Source organism: Castor canadensis, chromosome 12 (genome assembly GCF_047511655.1).
Source record: "Castor canadensis chromosome 12, mCasCan1.hap1v2, whole genome shotgun sequence".
Classification (NCBI taxonomy): Eukaryota; Metazoa; Chordata; class Mammalia; order Rodentia; family Castoridae; genus Castor; species Castor canadensis.
Window position 1 is genome coordinate 8,799,652 of NC_133397.1, and position 12,918 is coordinate 8,812,569.

Here is a 12,918-nt window from a genome sequence, read left to right on the forward strand (position 1 = left end):
TCTTTATTGCAACCCTGGGAAACCAATGTCGTACTGAGTAAGGAAACACAGTGCACTCATCATATTCACAGTCAAGCACAGTCAAAAAATAATAAATTGTGAAAAAACCAAAAGAAATTTCAAAATAAAAAATTATAAACTCCCATGCATGCATTACACAGCTCAGTTGGGGCAGAGAAGCACCCAGTCAGTCTGGCATTATTGTCTGTTGTGCTTAAATCGTGTGTGATCTGCTGAGCATTTCCCTTCCCTTAACTTTGTGAAAATCTGCCTCTCCAAAAGCAAATACTAGCCAAAAAGGTAAAAGTGAATGTGATTAGTTGAAGTGATAATGAGAAAATTTTACATTTGTCAAAAGGCAGCCTGTCTTAGCAGAAGTTGAGAGGTGTTATGGGAAAACGAGTCAAGCATCTGCAGTGCAGCACTGAACTCTATGCATCCTGAGCACACGTGGGTTTTCCTCAGTTGCCCTCTCCTTGGAACCATGCACCCATGGATACCAAGGATCTCCTGTATAAGTAAAGGTCCCTGAATGTGTCCCCTCCTTTGCAGAAAGGACATGGCGCCTGGAGTACACACATGAATGAGGCATGGGGACCAAAGCCACGTGCTCAGTATAGCAGGACATATAGATACATAGATGGCAGCCCACCTCAGACCAGCAGAGCAAGGTCTCACATCCCCACATGCTACATGGCTGGCAGACATGATGGTGATGATGGTGACGATGTGGGGTTGCTGGTATTACTTTTCAAAGATACGACAGTGCCTATCCCTGAAGGTGAAGAAGAAGAAACCAGGTTGTGGTTACTTTAGGGAAAACCACGGCATCAATCACAATAATCGGTCTTAGACACAAGAAAAATCAACAGAGAGGAAAAAAATCAAGCAGATAGTGTGGAGGAGTGATATTGAGAAATCAAAAGAGCTGAGACTGGACACAGAGAAGGCTCAGAGCCTGAGATAAAATTTACAAGTAGAGACGATCACCAGGACTGCGTCTCATGAAACTTTTAAACTGCAAGGGAATGGTTTGAATTCAGCGACCAGCCAAGCAGAAGAGGCAGGTTACAGCCAGGGCTGCCTTTGATCTCTCCAATAATCTGACTTCCCCAGGACAAAAGAAAGACATCTACAGGCCCCAGCTTGGCAGAAAAGGATGTGCTATGAGAAGGAACTACCCAAGCCAGCTGTTGTTCACATCTGAGGCTCCAGAACGATGGACGCTCTTGGACCTGCAGAATATTCTGCCATGGCTGTGTGGATCACTGCATCAGAGCCCCTAATAGACCCATCGCCCATGAAAACCTAATATACACTGAAATAAACAGCACCAAACACCAAGGAGAGGAAAATCTGCTTGTTCAATGTAGTTCAGTTAATTACAAAGGGAGGTGGAAATTAGTTTAGACCCACAATTAACCTCAGGTCCCCAAAATAGCTTCCAGATGCTGGAAGGAGTTAAATGACTTGAAATATGTAAAATTAGAAGGAAACTTACTACAAATAGATTTTAATATTTATCTCAACTTCAGAGAGAAGCTAGTTTCTTCAAAATAGAGTCAGTAGAAGAAATTTCAGTGGAAAACAGCATTTGAGTATTTCAGTGGAAATTTAAATCAGCCAAACCCAACAAACCTAAAATTTCAAACCATGTGTAACTGTGATGTATTAAGCGTGTGCTAGCACCAGGTGCAACTGGGCACTTTCATGCCATCCCATCTCACCTTCCTGGCAGCCTCTGCTTTCCTCACTCTCCTGGTGAGGGCAGAAACCTGTGTGCCTCCCAGAGCAGGGCATCCATTAAGCCAGTCAGACTCTGGGCTGTCCTTCTTCCATTAGAACAGAACAGGAAGACATCCTTAGCACTTAGTGAACTCCTTCAAATAGAGTTGAAAATTGCCAAACTATTCCAAGGGCAAAGAGGCAAATGGTCCAGAGACACAGCTTCCATAAAAGGTGAAACTGTCACAGCTTCCCAAGGCTTTGGGGAAGTGTCCTGGGGATGTCCAACAACCTGGAGCAAGAGATCACCAAAGGGAGCCTTGAACTTAGATGTGGTCCTTAGGTAGGTGAAGCAGTGCTAGATATACAGCAGCATCTGCAGACCTGGGGTTCAAGTCACACCTTGACCACCTGTGACTGGTGAGTGAGGCCTGTGTATGCATCTTTAAAGTGAGAGTGTTAAATGAAGTGAGTCATGGACAGGAAGTGCCCTGTGCTTCATGGGTGAACCAGGACCTTCCCTCTTCCCATTCCCAGCCCTCCTGCATCTCCTCTGTGAGGACACATGTATGAGGAGCTAGAAGGAAGGTATAAGAGATGGTGGAAGAGAGGGGAAAGGGGACCTGGGATCAAAGCCACTTCCACTTCTAGGCTTCAGGTGCAAGGGGGCCCGTGGGACCACACAGAGACAAGGGGGCTATCAAAACCAGGCTGGAGGCCCCAATCCACTTGTCTGATGCTGCTGCTGGAACCCCAGCTGTAATTGTCACCAGGGCTGCATCAGGATCTGAAGCACTTATCTCTCTTCACCTTTAACTCTGCTTCAAGGGCCTCCCATCTATTGGCAGTGGGAGCCCGGCCAGCAAGGGGACCTGGGACACATGTAAGTCATGGTCTTCCAGCCCCAGCAGAGATTGGGAGCAGAATTCTGTCTCCCTCCCCCGCCCTCCCCCCGCAAGGAACCCTGGATGTGCTGGGTTACATGGCAAAGGTGAATGAAGGCTCCGGATGGAACTGAGGTTTCTAGTCACCTGATTTAAAGTAGAGCAATTATTTCGGATTATCCACAAGAGTCCAAGGTCCTTAGAAGAGGAAAAAGAAATGAGAAGCAAGAGGAGAGAGGACAGCATGAGGTGGGAGATAGAAGAGCCATCGGTGCCCCTTCAGCAACCACAGGCAGGGAACCAGACCCTCCCTAAGCCAGGAAAGGAGTGACCTCCATCCAGCCCTAGACTCTGAGACTCCATGCTGGTAGTTAAGGCCTCAGAACTGCAAGGCAGGAAGCTTGAGCTGTTTTGAGCCTCTAAGTTAGTGCTACCTTGTCACAACTGCCATGGAAAATGAATGTCGTTTTCCATCTCAGAGGAGCATCGTGGGCCCCCTGAGAGAGGGCAAGATGTCTTCCCACCCTTCTAAGTTCCCAGCCAGGGCCCTGTAACAAGAGGAAGGCCCACAAATGTGGTTCACATGTTTTAGGGGTCACAGAACCCTCTGATAAGGAAATGGAGACCCAGGAAGCATTTCCGCGTGAGAGTTTACATGGCGGTTTTGATGCCAAGTGGAGAGTAGTGGGAAAACGTGACAGATGACAAAAGGCATGGGCGCAGTGTGGGGACCTGGGGAAGCACCGTGGCACAGCTGCTCCTTCCCATGGCTTGGTGTCATGGGGATAAGGACATTCCTTCCCTCTGGGTGTAGGGTGGGCACCTCAGATTAGGATCTATGGCCTACTTTGGGGGAGATAGAGACATCCATTCTGCACCTACCATTTCACAGATGCCTCCCACATCCCAAGGGGCCATGTTTGGGGCAGTGTGCCCTGAATCCCCTGGTCATCACAAGGGATTCTGGTTGAACTGGGAAATCAAAGATGTGGTCACAGAGTCACCAGAGCCAGGCCTCCCTGTTCCAGGGAGGTGTCATTGAGAGAGATGTCATTATTACCTCGTCTTTATTCCTTAAGAGGGTACCGAGAGGACAAGTAACCTGGTAAAAGTCACGTAGCTGTTTCGCAGCAGTCTAAGACTGGCGCTCAGGCAGTCTGACTGCAGGGCTGTATACTCATCCACTTCTGGAGACTGCCTTGGGCATGATCAACTGTAATCACATAATTTACAGAAGACAAAATCCTACTGTCTAACACTAGGATTAAATAAATTGTTACAATGCTTCGACTCACGGGCTTTAAGGAGGTTGTATGTTTATAGCTGAGCCCTAATTTTAAAACCATGGGAGAATACAGCCTTTTCAATCTCTGCTTGATTGTGCACTGAACAGTTGGTAAATGCAGGTGGCTCTGAATGACTCAACTGCCCCGACAGGCGTGAGACATCGCCAGTTAGGTGACAGAGTCCCTGGCACAGGAGTCCTGATTTCTGACTTCTGCCTCTTTTTCCCCCCTCCTGCAGCAACTCACCCCAGGGGACCGTGTGTAGGGGAGAATGTCACATGCCCGCGTCTCCAGGGGCACTTAAATGCTAGTGGGAAAAGCCGGTTTCCCTGTGGCCTGTCTGTGAGGGTCACGGCTTTGAGCCCTCTGGTGTCTGGGATGTTCCCGTGCCAGCCCACAGGAGGCCACTTCTCTGGATCCCGCAGCCATGGCTGCAGTGATGCACAGAGATCCCTTTTCAGATTTGCCTGAGGCCAAGCGAGGAGCGGGTAACACATACCCTGACCCTGGCTTGGACGCTTGCATTAATCCTACGTCCCCTTCCTCCTCCTCCTTCCTTAGAACCCGCATGGGTATTACTTCTTCTGTTCATTAACAAAGAAATGGAGCCCCAGAAAGGTTAGGTTTTGCCCTGAGTTAAGCCACTCTCAGGATCCCACATCTTCTGACTGTCCTTCCTGGGTCTCCCAAGAGCTCCAACGCTTTTGGAGGAGCACCAGTGACTTGTGCTGGGCATGAAAGTGCTTTACACATTAGCTAATTTAGTTTGTAAGGTCTGTACTGTGTTCTTCCCACTCTGCAAAACAGGAAAACGAGGGTTGGAGAGTTTCACCATTGTAACGACATCACACAAGTAGCAAGTGGTGGAGTGGGCCCTCTGACATCAAGGCCTTGTCCCATTAGGTGCTGCTGATTCGCCCTCCTGCCCTTTCCCACCAGACACCTCCCAGGGGCTCAGGGCCTCACTGCAGCCCCCTTCCAGGCCTGAAATCCCTACTCTGTCCATGCCTGGGGGCTGGTTGGGGGAGCTTCCTAGTCACCTTTCCCTCCCACTGAACATATGAGCTAAACAGTGGTGAGCCCTCTGAGTTGGATGTCCTTAGCCTGGGCCCAGGTTGCTGGAGATGTCACTGTGCTGAGAACCAACTTGGTATGCACATAAATCCAATGAATATTAATAGCTAATATTTAAATTAGCACACTTAATATTTATGGTTAATTTTAATATTTGATAAGTTTTGAATTAATTACTACATATCTAAAGAGACATTTCTATTTGTCAGGCAATGGATCCGTCATGAGCTGTGGGCACAAGGTAATTCATTCCATTTGAAGTTTCCAGGAAACATGGCTATAAACCATCCGTCTTCCCCACACACCAAACGATGGTCACAAAGCATGTCGCTACCCATCCTTTCTCTCTCAAGTGTGTATGGAGGAGCTTGAAGGCATGGATGGGCACACAGACAGCAAGTTCAAGTTCTGCTAGTTCTCCACACCCACACAGAGCCACTCACTCCATTTCTGTGGTGGAGCTCAGCTTGCTGACTTCTGTTTTTAGGCTCTACATTTTTCTTATTTGGCACACAGAGAGGGACACGGAAGCTCGAGGGAGGTAAGGATCCTTATTCAGCCCACCTCGTCTGGGAAGCCTTCTGGGAGGGTGTGACATCTGAGGGCTCTGAGCGTGCTGTGAAGACACAGGAGGCTTCTCCCAAGGTCCGTAGGCAGTGTCTGAAGGCACCCATGCTGCAGTGGAAGGACCTCGAGACACAAGGCCTGAGAGCCACTCCCTGCTTTAAGAGGCCACAGACAGCTGTCAGAGATGTATGCAAGCATTCACTAGCCAGTCTCCATCGCGTAAAGTGTGAGACGCTGAGACAGAGAAAATCAACGTCTTGATCTTGTGCTCAGAGTTCAGATCTATTGGGGACAGGAAGCTACCTAAACAACTAGACTAGTGAGATGCTGTGAGCATGCCAGAAGGTAGGCTGCCTTCCTGGAGGAGACGGCATTTTGAGAGAGCAGAGGAGGTTGGACCAAGAGCTGTGGGATGGGGGTAGATTCCAGGGAGAGGAAGAAGAAGGTATGAGGGACCAGGAAAGAGAGTGCTTTGTAAGATGGATTCCAGGGTGGGGGAGGTTGAGTGGGAGCAGAATCAAGGAATGAGGCTGCAAGTGACAGGGGCCCATTGTGGACAGCCCCTGTTAGAGCACACGCATGTGCCCTGTCTTTTTCCAAAAGCATAGTGGGAAATAATGGATGGGGCCAGGTTGCGGACCAAAGAGCTCAGTAGGGCGGCAATTGCAGAGTGCAGGTGGGTAAGGCCACGGGCCAGTGCAATGGCGCTCATCAGGGTACACAGGCAGTGTCAGAGTCCTGAGGGTGGCTGGAGCTCCAGTTCTGGACAGTTCCAGTGGCACTGGCTGGGTACCAAGAGGAACCAGATGGAATCTGCCATCAAGAAGGTCCCGTCTATGTGCTAAGGCTCCCCTAGGGTTACAGGACAGGTCTCTGGGTGACAGCCTTGGATGGTTCTCTCCTTGTAGTTCGTAAGAGTAGCTGTAGAAAGTGCTGGGAATGCAATATCCAGTGATAAAGGGGACTGATAAGAACAGCTCAGGCCCTGTTCCACTTCCCCTAGAAACACAATGTCCTTCATTGTGCTAATCCAGAATGTCCTGTCACCCTGGGGTATAAAACCCTCCAAGTACAATGCACAGATGGGTTCAGTGGTTCCCAGTGGGGCACATGCAGGTGAGACTCCATCCACCCCAGAAAGCTGTCCCGGGCCTTGGGGGACCCACTTGCCATGACTCCTGGACTTCTGTTGTCATTTGCTGGCTTGCTGTAAGTCACAAATCCACTGTCTCCCCACTCAGATGACTGGGAATGTGCACAGTGAACCTGTGTCACCCAGCTCAAAGGGGGAATGTTCCTGGAGCTTTGGTCCAGAAGTGAGAGGCTCAGACCTCCTGGAAACTCAAGGCAGGTCTTTAAAGAGCTGGCCACAGATTTTGGCCACAGTGGACCAGGATGCTTGTCAGACTGGCCCTGAAGGATGCCGTCTGCATAGTTCCAGTTAGAGCCAAGTTCCTTCTGTCCATCTACTTCCACATAGAGGCCACAGAACCATGAAGGCTCCATACCTGACACTAGCCTGCTGCCCACTGTCTTCTATTGACATTGAGGGGGTGCCACCACAGCTGCTCCCCAGCCTTGGGAAGAGTGTTTTCCAGGCTGTCCCTGATCTTCACGGCTGCTACCTGCATTTGGTCCAATGACCTTCACCCAGATGGCTGGGTTCATCTCACAAGCTGTCGGTAACCACATACCATTGATGCTCAAGCTCCTCCGGCAATCCCTGGCACATATCCTCCCTCACAGTAGAATCTGGTTCATGGTTGGGTGAGAGGAGGCTTCACGCTAACTGAAGACATAGACTATTTTTGCTTCTGGTTCAACTCAGAGCCATGTCCTCTCTGCCAAGCACGACTTGTGCCCCTCCCCATTGGTTTCCTCATGTTGTCCTCTGCATGCTGAGAGGCTGGGTTGGAGCTCTCCAGCTGGATCCCTCTGAACCCCTCTGCTGACTATCCATCTCGTTGTGCTGCAGCCCTTTGTATCTGCCTCGCCTCACCCCAGCCCAGCTGCTGGAGGGCAGGAATGGCAACTGCCTCAGCCTATGTCTCTGTGACTGTCTGTTCAGTTCAGCATGACTCCTCTTCTGCTCACCTGCTCCATGAGCTCATAGGTTGATCCTGACAAGCTGAGATTGGGACAGGTGCTGGAGATGCAGGTCATGCTCCAGTGTGAAAACGCCCCTGTGTCTGCTCCTAACTACGGAGTCCAGTACTCAAACTTCAACTGCTTTGTTGTTTCACAAGTCTTGTAGGATCAAGCTAATTCACTCAACCTGCTGTTAGGTCCCAGGAGACAATAAACCGTGAACATGAATGACCACCATGAAGCTGTGATTTTGTAGACATGTCAGACACTCTCCCATCTCTGGACCTTGGCCTGTGTTGTTCATTCTACCAGGACAAGGGGGACATTTTTCCTCATCTTCCAGCTGAAACATCTCTGACTCCTTAGATCCCCTACAAAGGAGGTGGCCAGCAGGGTGGTTGAGAGCTTAGACTTTCTGGTCAGCCCACCTGGATTCAAAGCAGAGACTTGCTACTTCCTACCTGTGTAACCATGGGTTACACAACCTCGCTGTGCCTCTGTTTCCTCATACACAGATTGGCATGATAATAGAACTGAGTTCATAGGACTGCTGTGAGGAATTCATGAACTAACGCATGGAAGATCCCTGGGACGGTGTCTGGAAGCACAGTAGGTACTCAGTAAACATCAGCTATTGCTATTTACATGTAACACTGCACTGCATGGGTTCCTGAGGGGCAGGAATTCCACATCATCTCTGTGCATCCTGGAGAAAAAGAGGAACAAGACCAATTACCCAGACATCGGACACATAATTGTGCCTGAAGCTACAAGACTATTTTCTTACCTTAAAACAAATGTAGAAAACTATCTGAAACAACAATAGACCTTGACCTTGATCTTAGTTGAGATTCTGATAAGTCACAAACAATTGTAGTCTGTCATGGGGCAACTCAAGCAGAGTTGGAGGCAGGAACCAGTGACTAGGGGGAGCAGGTGACATATCCATCACTTTGGGGTTGTGTCGACTGGGGGAAAACCATGGAAACTCTCTCAGCCTAGGTTTTCTCCAGGGATGCTTACCTGCTCTGTGATTCTAAGAATCAAATGAAGTAACAGCAACAACAAAAAAGCATGTCAGGATTGAGAGCTGACCAGGTGCTCAGGGTGCTCCCCCTCTCCTGACATGGCCCCTGCACTCTACTCACTCTTCAAAGCTAGAGGAGTTTTTTTTTTAATTCATAAAACTTAGGAAACACACTTAAGAATAATTCTCAGATAGCAAACTTGGCTCACTGAAAGTTATAACTAACTATGCAGTGGACAAACAGCTGATGGCCTGGGATGAGCCCCACTCCAATCCCAGAAACCTTGAGATAACTTGACTTTGACTATGCCTGCCAGGTACCAGTTCCACATCCAAAAGGAAGTGTCAAGGTCAGGAAGGAAGGCCCCATGATCCCCTAAATTCAGAGCAGTGCTGTGTGCTCTGTGTACAAACTACTTTTCAAATGCCAGCACTAAAGAATAACAGAAAATTTGCCCGATTTTGGTTTGTTTTCCCAAACTGAAAATAAACTCGTCTCCATGGAGCAAACATAAATTAAACATTTGGAATTCTACTTCTCTCTCCTAGTTCAAAGAGTTAGAGGCTGTCTTATTAAGAAAGATGCTAAAATGATTTTTTTTTTTAATCAAATAGGAGTCTATTTCCTGTTGTTTTTCCCAGTGTCGGGGGTTACCAGATGGCTTGTCAGAACGACAGATTCTGTAACCACTCATTCATTCTTGTGAAGAAGCAATTGTTAATATCCATGAATATTCTGAATATTCTGGCTCAGAAATTCCAGCTTTCCACAGTGATTAAAACATGGTACTGGCACAGGGGTAGAAAGACGAATGGGACAGAATAGACTCAAGAGCGGACCTACAGATCAGGTACTTAGCATCTCCTAGAGATAATATTTCAGACCAGTGGGCAAAAGACAGATGAGTGAACAAATGGTATTGTTTTTATGGGCTATCCATTTAGAAAAAAAAATTAAGATGGCTCCTTGCACATAAATCCTGGATGTATTAAATACCTAAACATATGTCTTTAAATCTGGAAGGAAATATAATGATCTTTTAAAAAGAAAAGAAGCCAAAATACCCATGATGGGATCAAAACGAGGTGTCTCCCTCGTGATGTGAAGATCGCTCCCTCTCCCCAGCCTTCACATTTTCTGATAAGTTAGTATCTGGTTCTTATACCTGCACCACTCCCCACCACTCCCCACACTAAGCCAAATGCCAAGATGGAAGGGAAAAAGAAATTAGTGAGACCTCTGTCCAGAAAGAAACCTCCCGACCACCCTTTCCCATACAGTCCTTCTTTGTCCCTTCTTTGGAACATTTGGAAACCTTCTGCCTAAAAGGAGGTAGGAGAGGAGAAAAACAAAGATGAACCAAAATAAGAAAATATCTCAGATATACCCGTGTGATTAAGGCTTATGACAGGGGTGAAGGGGATGATATGACATTCCTTCCTGGCCTTCTAGATGAGGAACTGGTACTTGACAGGCATAGTCAAAATCAAGTTGTCTCAAGGTTTCTGGGGTGAAGTGGGGCCCGTCCCAGGCCGTCAGCTGTCCTCTGCTAGTTAAGAGCAAATCGTGAAAGTCATGTCTATCATGAGATCTGTGAGAGGGATGACTACTTCTGAAAAAGAGGGAGAAATTAAGTGACCACAGGGGCAGGGGCAAAGAAAGCCTGCAGAGAGATGATAGAGGGGAAGGGTAGAAGGACTAGAGGTTTTCATTTCCATAAAAAGAATTCCAACACCCCAAAACATACCCAAGAGATAACAAAGACCCAGACTAGGATGAACAAGAAGGGTAGACCTCAAGAGGAAGTCAGAAGCAGATTTACTCAGATGCACAAACAAGCCTTTTCATGAGCTCTGTGTGCCCCAGGCCTCTGCAAAACCCTGTTCTACTAGCTCTGTTCCTTACAGAGGGACAGAACAAGTGTCAGAATAGTTAGGAGATTTGCCCAAGGTCACACTGAGGACAAGGGAGCTAGGACACAGATCAGATCTGGCCATTTCTATCTTTTACCACTTGTTCAAATTTTAAAGTAACAAAAGAAGGAAGTTAGGAATGGAAGGGCAGATTTAAGCAAACTTGTGACTTGGAGGACAAAGAGAGACTCCAGGAATCACCAAACTTTCATGGAGGGAGGATCCAAAAGGCATCCTGGGAATTCAGTATTTCAAAATGAGTCCTATCAATTTGCTGGCATGCTTCCTTTTGTTAAAAGCCAGATTCTGCCAGAAAACTTGTAATTAAAGCCTGCACTAGTGGTCTCCATGACGGCACTCCAGCTGCCCAGGGAACAAGTCCACTTCTACCCGCCATGCCCACCCCTTCAGCGCAGCAGCCTTGTGAGGGGTTGTCCCCTGAACTAGACACAGTATTTCAAACGGCAAGAGCCTCAACATTTATTTTTAAAGGATTTTAAAACAGCACTTCCAGATCAAATGTTTCTCTGTTCTTTTTGCCTTTTGAGCTGGAGTCTCTGTGTTGCCCAGGCTGGTTTCCATCTCCTGGATTCAAGCCATCCTTCTCCTTCAGCCTCCCCAGTGCTGGAATTACAGGCATGAAGTATTATACCCAGCTTACTGTTTCTTCTTTTCATCCATGCTGGCCAAATCCATCTTCAGAAGGCCCTGGAAGAAACATCTTGCTCACTAATACACACTGGAGGGCCTGGCTTCATCTAATGGGCCCAGGTTCTCGGCCTACACTCCAGCTGGCCATGGTTTAAGACCAAAGCAAGAACTGGGGTTAAGAGCAATTTCCCAAATCAGTGAACAGCACAGTCAGGGGCTTGCTTTTCTGAGTCTCAAAACAAAGTGATCCTCTCGGTCAGAACCAGACTGAGCCTTCCAAGCTGGGAATTGCCCCAGAAACCCACAGGTCTGCCTGGAACAGCTTGGGGCACATGGAGAGCCCTGTCTCAGGAATCAAAGTCCTGGACAGGGTGCAGACTCCAGCCTCAGGCTTGTAGCCCCATGATCTCATGGAGAGTACCTGCCTGATTGAGTCTCAGTGACTTTCCTGGGCAAATAGCCCAAGAGAGGCCTCCAGTTGGAAGAGAGAACCACAAAAAACAAAAGGTGCATAATAGATGCTCCGTAAGCATTAATCCCTGAGGGGTAGGCTTAGGAGTGTGGTAGCTCTGTGTTTCCATTCTCAGCTTTGCCCTTTGCCTGCTGTGTAGCCCTGGACAGTGTTCCACTCTCTCTGGACCTCAGAGCTCATCACTGTGAAAAAGGAGTCAACGTGGATTCACTTTACTAAAAAGAATAAAAACAAACTGTGTTTGTCAAATCCTCCTCCCCAACTAGACAGCTTCTCCCCTAAGCACAACTGGCCAAATCACAACACCGTTCAGCCACTCTCAGCGATGAGAAAAGTCCAGTCGAAAGACTGAGTCCTGTCCATCTTAAACCAGACCCAGCAGCTCTTTTCTGCCCCACCCTCTATGTGGTTCAAGCACATAGAGGGGACAGCTGGTCCCACCACTTGTCCTCCCGCCATTGGCCCCTTCCCCCTGCTCTCCGTGGCTTACCTCCCTGGGTGGAGGGAGAACAAAGATGTTTGTACTCTCAAGGGAAGACCCACCCTGAACACTCAGCAGTACCTCTGTGTTGTCAGGGTCCAAATGGTGCTCTTGCCAGTATATGTCTTGGTCCCCGTGAAGACTGTGTAGCCTCTCCCTCCTGACACCGTTCCCACTGCCCCAGCTCAGCCTCTCCCTGCAGCCTCCTGCAGCAGGATCCCAACCCTAGGTGCTCAGGCCCAACTCCCTTTTCTTCCTGCAGGGCCCACAAGTATTCTTGCAGCAGTGGGGACCCAGACTGTGCCACCACTCTCCCCTCACACCTGCCATTCTCCATGCTGCTCTTTTTTCCTGCTCACAGCCTTACACTGGTCCAGCAAGCTACTGCCCAAGTGGCAACTTCAGGGACAGTATGCACTCTCCTCTGCTTGCAGGCAGCCAGTATGTACAGCAATGTCACAGTGCTCCTTCCCTCAGCCTCGGGGAGAACAGCCTGTCTCACTTCCCATGGAGCAGCTGACTCCCGTGTGTGACGAGTCTTGGGGAACATCTGTTCAGACTGTGAGGGCTGCCCAGACAGTCCTGCTTTTGGCTCGATCAGCTCCACTGCCCCCCACCTCAAGAAACATCCACAGAATGAGGAGATGGCCAGGAAAGGCCATACTGGGCAGCAAGGAGACTGCAAAGGACATGATGGGGCCTTCCCCACCTCCTTTGCCTGAGGCTGGCTATGTTGGTCCTGCTTCATA

At 48.6% G+C, this 12,918-nt stretch overlaps 1 long non-coding RNA gene across 2 annotated transcripts in view; it reads right to left on the reverse strand.

Moving 5' to 3' along the window:
- Nucleotides 1-5,115: 5,115 nt before the first annotated feature.
- Nucleotides 5,116-12,918, reverse strand: part of LOC141414759 (uncharacterized) — a 99,722-nt gene continuing 91,919 nt past the window's right edge. The window contains exon 5 of one of the 2 annotated variants that reach the window (XR_012439597.1): nt 5,116-8,330. This is a non-coding gene — a long non-coding RNA (uncharacterized lncRNA). Of the gene's footprint in view, nt 8,331-11,053; nt 11,274-12,918 lie in introns of those variants that run through there. The other variant, XR_012439596.1, reaches the window with a different exon arrangement.